Source organism: Oryctolagus cuniculus, chromosome 2, assembly GCF_964237555.1.
Source record: "Oryctolagus cuniculus chromosome 2, mOryCun1.1, whole genome shotgun sequence".
NCBI lineage: Eukaryota > Metazoa > Chordata > Mammalia > Lagomorpha > Leporidae > Oryctolagus > Oryctolagus cuniculus.
In genome coordinates, this window is record NC_091433.1 from 169,372,058 (window position 1) to 169,384,940 (window position 12,883).

At 41.4% G+C, this 12,883-nt stretch overlaps 1 protein-coding gene and 1 long non-coding RNA gene across 11 annotated transcripts in view; one reads left to right on the top strand and one right to left on the bottom strand.

Moving 5' to 3' along the window:
* Positions 1-12,883, bottom strand: part of RASGRP3 (RAS guanyl releasing protein 3) — a 136,826-nt gene that overhangs the window by 81,078 nt on the left and 42,865 nt on the right. The window lies entirely within an intron of this gene.
* LOC127490340 (uncharacterized) overlaps positions 1-12,883 on the top strand; it is a 37,941-nt gene that overhangs the window by 12,544 nt on the left and 12,514 nt on the right. The gene's annotated exons all lie outside the window — the stretch shown is intronic.

Here is a 12,883-nt window from a genome sequence, read left to right on the forward strand (position 1 = left end):
ATATTGTTTAGACATTATCTCAGATGAGCTTTAATTCTCAAATATATTAGCAGGATTTAACGTGTTACAATTTGACATAACTGGGAACATTTAAAAGCTTTTTAAAAAAGCTTTCTGAAATCCAAGTTTGTTTCCTACCCTATGCCTGCATATTTTGGCCCTTGTTTTATTCTTGTGTTACTCATTTTCAGTTTGATTTTCCCTTGTCTTTGTTGTTTATCATAAACTGCTTTAATCTGTTTTAGAGGAAAGACCGAGGATCAACATGAAGCGAGGCATGTTTTTTCAATATATGAACAAAGAGTTCTCTTTTGTGAGAACATTTTACCTCCTTTCCCATTGCCCAATTACTTGCCCCTGTTGAGCAATCTTACAATGATTTTGTATAGAATGCACTGTCTTTGATTTACAAATCATCTACTACATTGCATCATTACTTTGCAGAGCTATTAAAAGCAGGGATAGATGCTCGTGTGAGACTGAGAGGTGATTTGTCCTAGTACCAGTTCCATCACCTACTGGCAAAGAACCTGCATTTGCAAGTGTCAGTTTCATTACACTCAAATTCAATAAACATTTATTGAAAGGAAAATGGCTTTGCCAGGCCAATATTCTTGGGTGCCTCAAAGGCTGTTTTGTAGCTGATGTGGCCATTATGTTTGGCAGCAACTTTTGATGATCAAGAGAGTCTCAATTAAGAGCCAGTGCTGGCCGGCACCGTGGCTCAATAGGCTAATCCTCCACCTAGCGGCGCCGGCACACAGGGTTCTAGTCCTGGTCGGGGCGCTGGATTCTTTCCCGGTTGCCCCTCTTCCAGGCCAGCTCTCTGCTGTGGCCCGGGAGTGCACTGCACCCCATGGGAGACCAGGAGAAGCACCTGGCTCCTGCCATCGGATCAGCGCGGTGTGCCGGCTGCAGCGTGCCAGCCATGGCGGCCATTGGAGGGTGAACCAACGGCAAAAAAGGAAGACCTTTCTCTCTGTCTCTCTCTCTCTCACTATCTACTCTGCCTGTCAAAAAAAAAAAAAAAAAAAAAGAGCCGTGGCACAGTGGGTTAAGCTGCTGCCTGTGACTCTGGAATCCCATATGGGCGGCACTGGTTCAAGTCCTGGATGCTCTACTTCTGATCCAGCTCCTTGGTAATACGCCTGGGGAAGGCAGCAGAAGGTGGCCCAAGTGTCTGGGCTCCTGCACTCACATAGGACACCCCGAAGTAGCTCTGGGCTCTTGCCATCAGCCTGGCCCAGCCCCAGCATCTGCAGCCATCTGGGGAGTGAACCAGTGGACAAGTAAAACATTTGCCTTTGTCTCCTTGAGGCAAACATGCTTTACCTGCCTTTCTTGATTATTTCTGGGAACTGTTATTGATGATAAAGCTACCTGATAATTTCTTCGATTATAATTCTCTATACTCAAGCTAAATGGGTTTAAATGGGTAGCCTATCATTTCCCACTATGTGGGAATCTGTAAGATATGTTCTTTTCATCTAAAGGGGTACCCCACTTATAATCAGTTTTACTCCAGTTTTGCTTATACTAATTAACAAACTTACATGTTTCAGAACTCGACTTCTGGGAGCAAATAACCATGCAGGAGACACAGACGTTGGCAATGACGGAGACTGCTCCAGCTCACAAAGCAAATTTGCTAGATAGGATAGGCAGAGCCCTCCAGACCCTGGATAGGCAGGGTCTGCACTACGCCCCTCATAAGCAGGAAGCAGTTACAGAAGAGATGATTCGACATCCATCAACTCCCCTTAGGATTAAGGGATGGAGTCTCTGAGGGGGGAATGAAGTAGGCAGGCATACAGGTTAAAATTGATTAGGTTTGTGAGCTGGAAGACCACGCCTCACCTGTGTGACCTCATGCCCCTACCTGGCTACACCTGGGTGCCCACCAGCCAATCAGGTAAATCAACCACTCCCCTTTGGAAGTGGGTTAAAAGCCTGGGACACAGTGTGTCCCGACTCTTTTCTTCCCTGGCCTCTTGCCAGGAGGGGGCTTGCTGTACCCCTGCGCCTCCAGGGTGTGTGGCCTTCAGGCCACCCACCCTAGGCTTCCTGGCCTAGATGCTCCTCCACGTGGCTGGTTCCTGGTGCTCGGTATGAACCCAGATCTACCCCTCTCTCTTAGATAAAACTCTCACTCTCCTATGCATCTTTCTCACTAAATAAAGGCTTAAAATGTACCATGCTGTCTCCTTTATCTGTGCTGGTATTAGAATTCTTCTCTAAATATTAGGCAAGAACCCTCTTGCACTTATTAATATTGGGGATTTAGTAATAAGCCCATGGTGATATCGCATGGCACCCCAAATTCCGGTAGTATATGTGGCATCCCGGATGGTGCTTCTGGGGAACTTTAAAGGGCCATATTTTCGTATAGATTTTAGGGGGTCATCTCCGATTTCAGAAGCACACTCTGTCTCTCTCTCTAACTCTGACTTTGAAATAAATAAATATTTTAAAAATTAATGAGTCTAATCTCTTATGTAAAATATGAATTCTACATACATAAATACTAAATTCTAATAAGCAATATTCATGTTGAAGTGTTTGAGATGAAGTGCACTGCTATCTGCAACTTATTTTGGATAAAAAAATTAAGATGGACCAATGGACAGATGAATGGATAAAATATGTGTTCAAAAATAAACACAGTACATTGCTAATTGCAGAATTGAATTGATGATATTCACTATATCATTCTTTCAACTTATTGTTTTAACATTTTCATCATAAAAGTGGGCAAAAATTACTGTCATTATTTTAAATTCATCCCTTTCAAATTTCCAGCGGTTTGGGTTTTGGCAAATAAATCACGTTCATTAGCCTTTCTGATTTTATAACCATTAATCATATGTAAACTGAAAAGGTCTCAGGTTTTAGCTTGTCCAAGAGGTTTTACTGTCCCTGTTAACATTTTAGAAACTACTCTGCATATTTTCCAAATTTTGTTAATCGCTTTCTTAAGGTAGAACAATCAAAATCACTCCAAAGGCTCCAAGTCTCAAAACTCTGAGGGCAATAGGAAGTTATTTTTGGATTTGTTTCCAACAGTCCCTTTATAATGCTGAATGAGTCTAAATTACTTTTCAAGGAATTCCTACACAGTATCAGTAATGGTGCATTCATACGCTGATTACCCAGAATAAAGCCTCCAAATCTTCTCAGCTTCCTCCACACGCCAACAGTTGTACAACAGATCTCAAGAGTAAAACTTTTTTTTTAAAGATTTGTTTGTTTATTTGAAAGTCAGAGTTACACAGAGAGAGGAGAGGCAGAGAGAGAGAGAGAGAGGTCTTCCATTCGCTGGTTCACTCTCTAAGTGGCTGCACCAGCTGGAGTTAGGCCGATCCAAAGCCAGGAGCCAGGAGCTTCTTCCAGGTCTCCCATGTGGGTGCAGGGGCCCAAGGACTTGGGCCATTTTCTACTGCTTTCCCAGGCCATAGCAGAGAGCTGCATCAGAAGTAGAGTAGCCAGGTCTCGAACTGGCACCCATATGGGATGCTGGCGCTTCAGGCCAGGGTGTTAACCCACTGTGCCACAGCACCGGCCCCAGTAAAACTCTACTTTTCAAATATTCTGCAAATTCTTTCATCTTCTCTATTACTACTGCCATGGCTCAAACCTGTGTCTCTGGTATCCTTTGGGCCTTCGGTGTTTTTTTTCCTCTAACCTGTTCTCACAGCTTGTTTTTTTTTTTTTTCCCCCAGAATGCAAATATATTATTTCTCTATTTAACAAGATCTGATTCAGCTTTACCAAGCACTACCATTGCAAGAAATGGACTGTTGCAAAATACATTTTTTTCTTTGCAAACCATGACTTTTATACTCAGCTCTTATGTCACCAATCCTAGGGTATCTTCCCTGACTCATCCAGATATAGTTAATCATCTCCTTTTCCTGGATTCCCACAGAACTTTGCATATCCCTCTTTTTTTTTTTATCTTTTATTTAATGAATATAAATTTCCAAAGTACGACTCATGGGTTACAATGGCTTCCCCCCCCATACCGTCCCTCCCACCCACAACCCTCCCCTTTCCCACTCCCTCTCCCCTTCCATTCACATCAAGATTCATTTTCGATTATCTTAATATACAGAAGATCAGCTTAGTATACCTTAAGTAAGGATTTCAACAGTTTGCTCCCACACAGAAACATAAAGTGAAAAATAATAGATGATTTTTTTAAATGATGATGAAATCAGATCAGACCTATTGTCATGTTTAATCCCAGTGAGAGTCAAGTTGGGAATTGATAATTTCTTTTTTTTTTTTTTTTACAGAAGATCAGTTTAGTGTACATTAAGTAAAGATTTCAATCGTTTGCACCCCCATAGAAACACAAAGTGAAATATACTGTTTGAGTACTCGTTATAGCATTAAGCCTCAGTGTACAGCACATTAAGGACAGAGATCCTACATGAGGAGTAAGTGCACAGTGACTCCTCTTGTTGACTTTACAAATTGACACTCTTGTTTATGGCATCAGTAATCTCCCTATGCACCAGTCATGAGTTTCCAAGGCTATGGAAGCCCCTTGAGTTCTCCAACTCTTATCTTGTTTAGACACGGTCATAGTCAAAGTGGAGGTTCTCTCCTCCCTTCAGAGAAAGGCACCTCCCTCTTTGAAGACCTGTTCTTTCCACTGGGATCTCACTCACAGAGATCTTTTTGCCAGAGTGTCTTGGCTTTCCATGCCTGAAATACTCTCATGGGCTTTTCAGCCAGATCCGAGTGCCTTTAGGGCTGATTCTGAGGCCAGAGTGCTATTTAGGACATCCGCCATTCTATGAGTCTGCTGAGTATCTCACTTCCCATGTTGGGCATATCCCTCTTTTGTAGAACATATTTGTATATCATAATATGATTATGGTAAAATGTTTAAAATACTGATCTGTTAACCAGGAGGAAATAATTTATGGGGCAAGGTCTATATCATTATTTATGCTTGTGTAATATATGGCACAAAAGCATATCTTTAAAAAATTTACTAAATCAGAGTGAGTGTTTGACACAGTAGTCAGATGTTACTTGGGATGCCTGCATCCCATACCAGAGTGCCAGAGTTTGAGTCCCACCTCCACTTCCAATCCAGCTTCCTGACACTGAGCATTCTGGGAGATAGCAGGTGATGTATTTGGGTCTCTGTCACCCATGTGGGAGACTTAGATTGAGTTCCAAGCTCCTGGCTTTCGCCAGGCTCAAGCTCAGTTGTTGCTAGTATTTGGGAAGCAAATCAGCAGATGGAAGATCTCTCTTTGTCTGCCTTTCAAGTAATGAAAATAAATAAACACGTAAATAATGTTTTGAAAATAAAAATATGGGGCCAGCATTGTGGCACAGTGGGTTAAGCCACAGTCTGCAGTACCAAGATCCCCTATGGGTGCCAGTTCAAGTCCTGGCTGCTCCATTTCCAACCCAGCTCCCTGTTAATGTGCCTGGGAAAGCAGAGGAGGACGGCCCAAGTCCCCGGGGCCCCTGCATCCATGTGGGAGACCCAGAAGAAGCTCCTGACTCCTGGCTTTGGCTTGGCCAGCCCTTTTCATTGTGGCCTTTTCATTGTTTACTCATGTGATTTGGGGAGTGAACCAGTGGATGGATGATCTCTCTCTCTCCCTCTCTCTCTAACCATGCTTTTCAAATAAATAAATTGTTTATGATAAATAAATAAATAAATAAAAGGAATAATTGTTTAAATAATAAGTAAAAATATTTATCAAATGAATCATCTTATGGGACAACGTATTTTAGAGTGTTTTTCAATTACTTTTGTTAACTATATTTACATTCTGGCTCCTATACAAGGGCACTGATAAACTAGATTGTACTTATTGAGGTTTTAATAACTTATGGTTGAGTATAATGTCCACATTTAGAGACTGAAGCTCAGAACAGTTTTTCAAACGTGTTAATTCTCTTCCACGGGCTTGATGTGAGAAAGTATTACAGATAGTTGCAGAATTTTATGCATGACACATCTCCCAGTCATCCTTGTAATTAGAAAAGAAACCTTCATTTCTTATATTATAATACTACTACCACTGGCTTACATCACGCGAAGTTCTTACAACTTCCAAAGAGGTTGAAAGTAGTATTTCTTCTAAAACATAAAGAATTAAAATAGTATGTGATACAGTGTATCAGTCCTGCTTCAAGGTCTGGCTGGTTCTTTTCTCAAATGTAATCATGGCCCCAAAACACATTTTATGGGATTAAGTATGATATCCTCTCTTTTTATAATATTATGCCCCTTCTTATAAAGGCCAAATACAATCTAAAGCAAACTGTCACTGCTAGTAACAGTCACCATCATAATTGGTGCATCCATTATCAGCCACGCTCTTTTTATATCTGAAATAGTAAAATGATTCTTGAGTGTTGCCAGAGGCTTACATCTATGGGTCCCATGTGCCGAGCATCACAGGTGAGAGAGTGTCTCAGTAATGAAAACAGAGTGAGTTTTTAACTCAGACACAGTAAGAGACAAAATGTTTGAATGACAAATGCATGGACTTTGCTTCTAGGAAGACTCAGACTGTGGCCTTGCAAGGTGTATGGTACCTGACGTCTCTGAAAAATATTTTTCTGATCTGCTAGCAGGTCAACAATAATGTCTACCTCTGGTTATGTAAAAATTAATGTTTTATTTCCTCTCTAAAGAGCAGTCACAGTTTAAATGCCTACTAGAGATGGAACATAGAAAAACGCAGAGTCATCCCAGAATCAACAGTGACTGGGGTCAGAAATGGACTAAGAGAAATCTCCAGTACCACCATTCCAATTGGGCACTGTCCTTGCCATTAAAAAATAATCTCTAAAATATCCTGTTTACTCATGTGATTTTGAAAGCAGGCATTCCATACATAAATGAAATACTTTCTACTTTTAAAAAGCAGAACTGAAAGCTGGAGCAGAATCCAAAGTTTAGTCAAATTGAAGTCATGTTATGAGTTTTCCAGGACCAAGCAGGGAGATTATATTCAGTTCTTCAATTCAAACTGTTTAAAATTCTTGAGCAGAATGCTCTTTTAGCCTGGCGATTATGTTGCTGTATTCTACACTGAAGTGACCAGGCGTGGGTCCCAGCTCTGCCTCCTAAATTCCATCCCCCTGCCAATGCAGACCCCAGGAAGCAGCAGTGCCAGCCTAAGTAATTGGGTTCATGCTACCTACTCCAGAGGTCTGGATTTGGTTCCCAGCTCCTGGCTCTCTCCCTGGGCCAGTCTCAGCCACTGCAGGCATTTGGAGAGGAACCAGTGGATGGGAGCTCTCTCTGGCTATCTGCCTATCATCTTCTCTCTCTCTCCCTCTCTCTCTTTCTTTTACTCTCTCTCTCTCTGCATTTCTATTCCTCAAGTGTATAAGAAATAATAAACGGCCAGCACTATGGCACAGTGGGTAAAACAATACAGGCACCAGTTCGAGTCCCGGCTACTCCAATTGTGATCCAGCTCCCTGCTAACGTGCCTGGGAAAGCAACAGAGGATGGCCCAAGTCTTTGGGCCCCTGCACCCATGTGGGAGACCAGAAGAAGCTCCTGGCTCCTGGCTCCTGGCGTAGCTTGCCCCAGCCCTGACTGTTGTGGCCATTTGGGAAGTAAACCAATGGATGGAAGCTCTCTGTCTCTCCCTCTCTAACACTGCCTTTTAAATAAGTAAATAAATAAAAGAAATAATAAAATAATTAATATATAGTTTGAGCCACAGAAATCTATATTAATTTTATTATTGAGAAAATTCACCCTTGATAGTCACAGAGCAAGTTGTTAGAGTGTGACCGGAAAAGAATACTAGTTCTCTGTTCCTTGATTCCAAGTCTAAAGTATTTTGTAAAATCAACGTTTGTGTGTAAGGAATCACAGTAACAGCTTTCCAAAGTTAATATATGTAAAAGACTCCAAGGAAACTTGGTTTAGTCCATTCTGAACTGTTAAGCAGAAGGAAAAATTTTATTTCCCAAAACAAAAGAGGGATGACTAAGCCAATGTATGTTTTTTAAATTGCAATCAAATTCCATCACAAACTGACAGTCTCATTTCCCGAGTTCCTGGCCAGCCCATCCCTTTCCTTCAGACCAGTTCACTGTTAAGGTTGCTACTTCTGTGCAAATGCCCCGCAGGAGAAAAAGAGAAGTAGTTAAAATCACTTACATACACTCAAATATAGATTCCTGTCTGTGATTTTTGAAACAAACAATAGAAAAGCAGTGACTAAAATGATACGCTGGGATTAGAATTTAATTTTTTTCATGCTATTTTCCCCTTATTACTATGTCTTTGTCAACGATTGTACATGGAACATGTTCAAAGCTAAAACTCTGAGCACACAAACAACACTAAAGCAAATCAATCGCAAAATGATCTATGCAAGAGTCTTAGACTATTTGTGGGAAAAGATAGGGCAGCATGTGGCAAAAAGAGAAGCCTTCAGAAAAAAAAATTATCAACCTGATCAAATAGAAAATTCATAACTCTTGGGATATCTGCAGCTTTGAACACATAAATCATCTCTAATATTGAGTTCAATTATCTGCTTATAACATAGTCATCAAGACTTATCTTAAAAAAGGATATATTTTATTTCAAATTCTACAAATTATAATTTAGAATGGTAGACTTTTAATCCACTGATTCATTTCTTTTTTTTTTTTTTTCCCCTTTTCTTTCTCTTTTGGCCAGAAAGCACAAAAAGTTCTGATTATTACAGTTGTCACTAAGAATAATGCTCCTTGGTCAGTTCATGAGTCAAATGTCTTCAGGGATCTTGAAAATTCAAAGAAACCTGGCTTTCATATTCATACTCCCCCACCCACCCACCCAAAAAGAAAAGTTACTTTGGAAAGAAACCCCATAATAGTTCCTTTTGTCACAAATCTGTTCACTTGCTTCCCCAGGCCCCAAAAGCCCTGGTCATTGCAATATGCAATTGCACTGTAAAATCATCAGGCATCACACATGTCATTGTTATGACCCTGCCAACATTCTGATGCTGTTATACAATGAACTGGATTGCCATTTCAGAAAATTTACTGATAGTGAAGCATTTCAATTATTCTAGCAAGCTGAGACTCTCTCAGTTGTGGGCAGAAAACTGTGTAGCAGGAAATGGTCACAGTAGACACTATTCCTGGTGGTCACAGTAGATTATTTTCCTGAGGGAATAAGGTTGCTATGACCAACAGAACTTCCCAGAATGCTTATGGTTTTGTTAAGCAAGGAGTGTGCATACTGAAAAGCAGAAAAGCAGACTGCCTTTTTTTTTTTTTTTTTTTTTTTTAGTATCTCAGAAAGCAACCAGTTTAGAGTTTTTATCTCTAAAAACTGAGAGTTACATCATGTCATAGTTGGTATGACTCTAATTTAACCACATGGGGTCTGTAGGAGAGGAAAATGATCACTAAGTTCCTTTAAAAATACGATTTGAGGGGGCTGGCACTGTGGCATAGTAGGCTAAGCCTTGGCCTGCGGCACTGGCATCCTATGTGGGTGCCAGTTCATGTTCCAGCTGCTCCTCTTCCAGTCCAGCTCTCTGCTAATTGCCTGGGAAAACAGTGGCAGATGGCTCTAGTGCTTGGGCCTCTGTACTCACATGGGAGACCTGGAGGAAGTTCCTGGCTCCTGGTTTTAGATCGGCCCAGCTCTGGCCATTGTGGCCACCTGGAGAGTGAACCATCAATGCAAGATCAATCTCTCTCTCTCTTCCTCTGCCTCTTTAGATTAAATCTTTAAATTAATTAATTTATTTGAAAGGCAGAGTTACAGAGAGAGGCAGAGATAGAAAAGTCTTTCATTCACTGATTCACTCCCCAAACGGCTGCACCAGCTGGAGTTGGGCCGACCCAAAGCCAGGATCCAGGAGCTTCCTCCGGGTCTCCCACACGCGTGTAGGGGCCCAAGGACTTGGGCCATCTTCTACTGCTTTCTCAGGCCATAACAGAGAGCTGGATTGGAAGTGGAGCAGCTGGGACTCAAACTGGTGCCCATGTGGGATCTTGGCACTGCAGATGACAGTTTTATCAGCTATGCCACAGCACCAGCCCCAAATAAAAATCTTTAAAAAAAAAAATTACCTTAAGCAAATACTACTGTGCCTGCAACTAAGCTGATCCTGTTCCTGAAGTAAAATGTTCACAGGCTTTGGAAGTATCACCACGAATATGAATGAGAAGGCATATCACAAATCAGCCAATCAGTTACCCTTTGCTAACAGGAGACAGTAGTACAAGTTGTAGTGCTTTTCATCTCAGAAGAGCATGGTCATGAAATGGTTGAAAGTGGTCTTTCTCTAGAAGACAGCACAAACTAAAAGGAAAAACCTGGGATGCAGCAGTAGACTGGAGACTTCGCTGAATTCTGCCAGTTACTGATGCCAGGGCCATGGACAAGCTGCTCGCTTTCTCTCATTCTCTGTTTCTTCTCGGTAAACTACTGTGACCATGTCTTTCTTTCATTGGATTGTGGCAAAGTGCAAGAAAGTAACAGATGCCAGTAAATTCCCATATAAATACAGAGGTTTGTGTTCAACATCAAAGAGAAGCTTAAAGATTAAAGCACAGTGACTCTACAAGCAGACTCTGGAGCTAAAATGATCGCTTGAAACAGCAAAAACCCCAAAACTTCAAATCCCTTAAAGCAATGGGAACATGACACCCAAAGAGTTAACTTCAGGGACCATAACAGAGCTCACCAGGAAAAAGAGGGATCTAAGGGAGTGAACTCTTTGGGAACAGAGGTCTTTGAAAAACACAATCTGGCAAAAACAAATCAAACAAGCACTGCACCATAGAATTTGTTTCCACTTCATAAAAGTTCTCTAGATATTAATGAAGCATTTTATTGAGCTTCAAACCAACTCTGGAGTATGACTCGTGGACTCTAATGATTGATTTGGAGCCCATTTCATGCATCTCCACACAACATCCCCTGGGCTATGCCAGTTTCTATGGCAGTAATTCCCACTGGCAATGATTCTGGCTTCACAACTTGCAGCACTAACTACTATTGAGTAGGGCTTAGTTTTAGACTACAGACTGGTAGAAATAAAGAGTAAAAACTCCCTTTTCTTGCTAGAAATAGATTGATCTTCAAAATGCGTAATTTTGATACAACAACCTTGGGAAAACATTGATAACTTTGTCAATGACAACCATGCATGGCCTACGTGCTTAATTCCCTGTTAACCAAGGGACCCCCTGCTGTTGTTTATGCATTACCCACTGCTCTTTCTCATAATCTCCAACCTAATTTTGACATTTAACCAAGCAGAGGAATGTGGAGAGCCAAATGGAATTTTTAAAAGGGTTTAAACAGTAGGTTTCTGCAAGGGCTCTGTCTCATGACCCAAAAATATCCAAGGTTCACGGCCCACAAGTGAGGCAGCCAGTGTTGAGATATGCAGCAGATGAGGGGAGGAGTATGACTCAGAACAAATGGCAGGAGCAGGCAGCATCATAGCCTGCAAAGAAATGCACATCTCTCTTCCTTGTGCACTCGCAGCCAGCCCCCTGCCCCAGACCCACAGCACATACACACACACACACACACACACACACTCACACTCAGAGCTTAGGACAAACACAGTGACGGACCGTGTTGTTTCTATTCATAAACAACCTACTTGGACAATCAATCTGCTAAGTTGAGCCAAAAGAAACAGGTCTGACAGTAGTTTCACCAACACAAGGCAAGCTACAAGCTATTTGAGGTGGGCCCTGGATGGAGTGGGTGTCCTCCAAGGGAAAGGAGTATCAGGAAAAACGGCCAGAAAAGGCAGTGAGGTTAACAACAAAGCTCTCAGCTGCTGGCCTGACGGATGTGAAGGCAATTACTGAACTATTTTCAAAGAGAAACAAGTCCTGTGGCGCTTGGACTTGGACTGTCACAGGGGGAAACCTAGCCCTTCCTGCCAGGGAGCATTGAGCAGGACCATAACACACATGGTGTGTCTGATCTTATTGTTCCAGTTAATGCTCTCATTCACGTTTCATGAGTTGTTAAGGGTAAATGTGTGGGATTAGCATAAGCATTCTACTTTTATTTTATTTTTAGAGATTTGAGAGTGAGAGTTACAGAGAAAGGGGGAAAGACAGAGAGAGAGAGAGATCTTCCATTTGCTGGTTCTCTCCCTTAATGGTTGCAACAGCCAGAGCTGGGCCAGGTTGAAGCCAGGAGGTTCTTTGGGGCCTCCTTCTTGGGTGACAGGAGCCCAAACACTTGAACTATCTTCCGCTTCTTTTCCCAGGCCATTAGCAGACAGCAGGATTGGAAGTGGAATAGTGGGGACACAAACTGGTGCCCACATAGGCTGTGGGTGTTGGTGTCGCAGATGGTGGCCTTACCCGCTATGCCACAATGCCAGCCCCTCCACTTTTATTTTCTAATGTATATAGGTTCTAGAGTCAAATCTAGGTATCACTCCTGCCTGTGACAGGTATAGACTAAGGGGGGGTGTCTTAATCTCAGTTTCTCCCTCTATAAAAGTGGAATCACAATCATAATAATATATAGCACAGAGTTAATGTGAGAATGCTAAAAATTAAATATACTTGCTTAGCATATCAGCACAGTAAGTGTACAGTAATAATGATAATTATTAACATTAATATTATGGTAACAAGAGCCACAGAAGCCTTGAGCTCTTTCTTCTGGCTCTGTACTGTAATGGGAATAAATTTTCTACAACTTCCTAGTCTTTGATATGATGACATTAAATTGCACATTCTAAAATTCCTATCTAGGCCTAAAGGCCTTTGACTCCATGGATATAACATTGCATATAAAATAATTATTTTAATTGTCCTGTTACTATTATTTTAAAATTCAAGACATTATTGTATTTTTAATAATTTATTTATTTACTTGAAAGACAGTTAC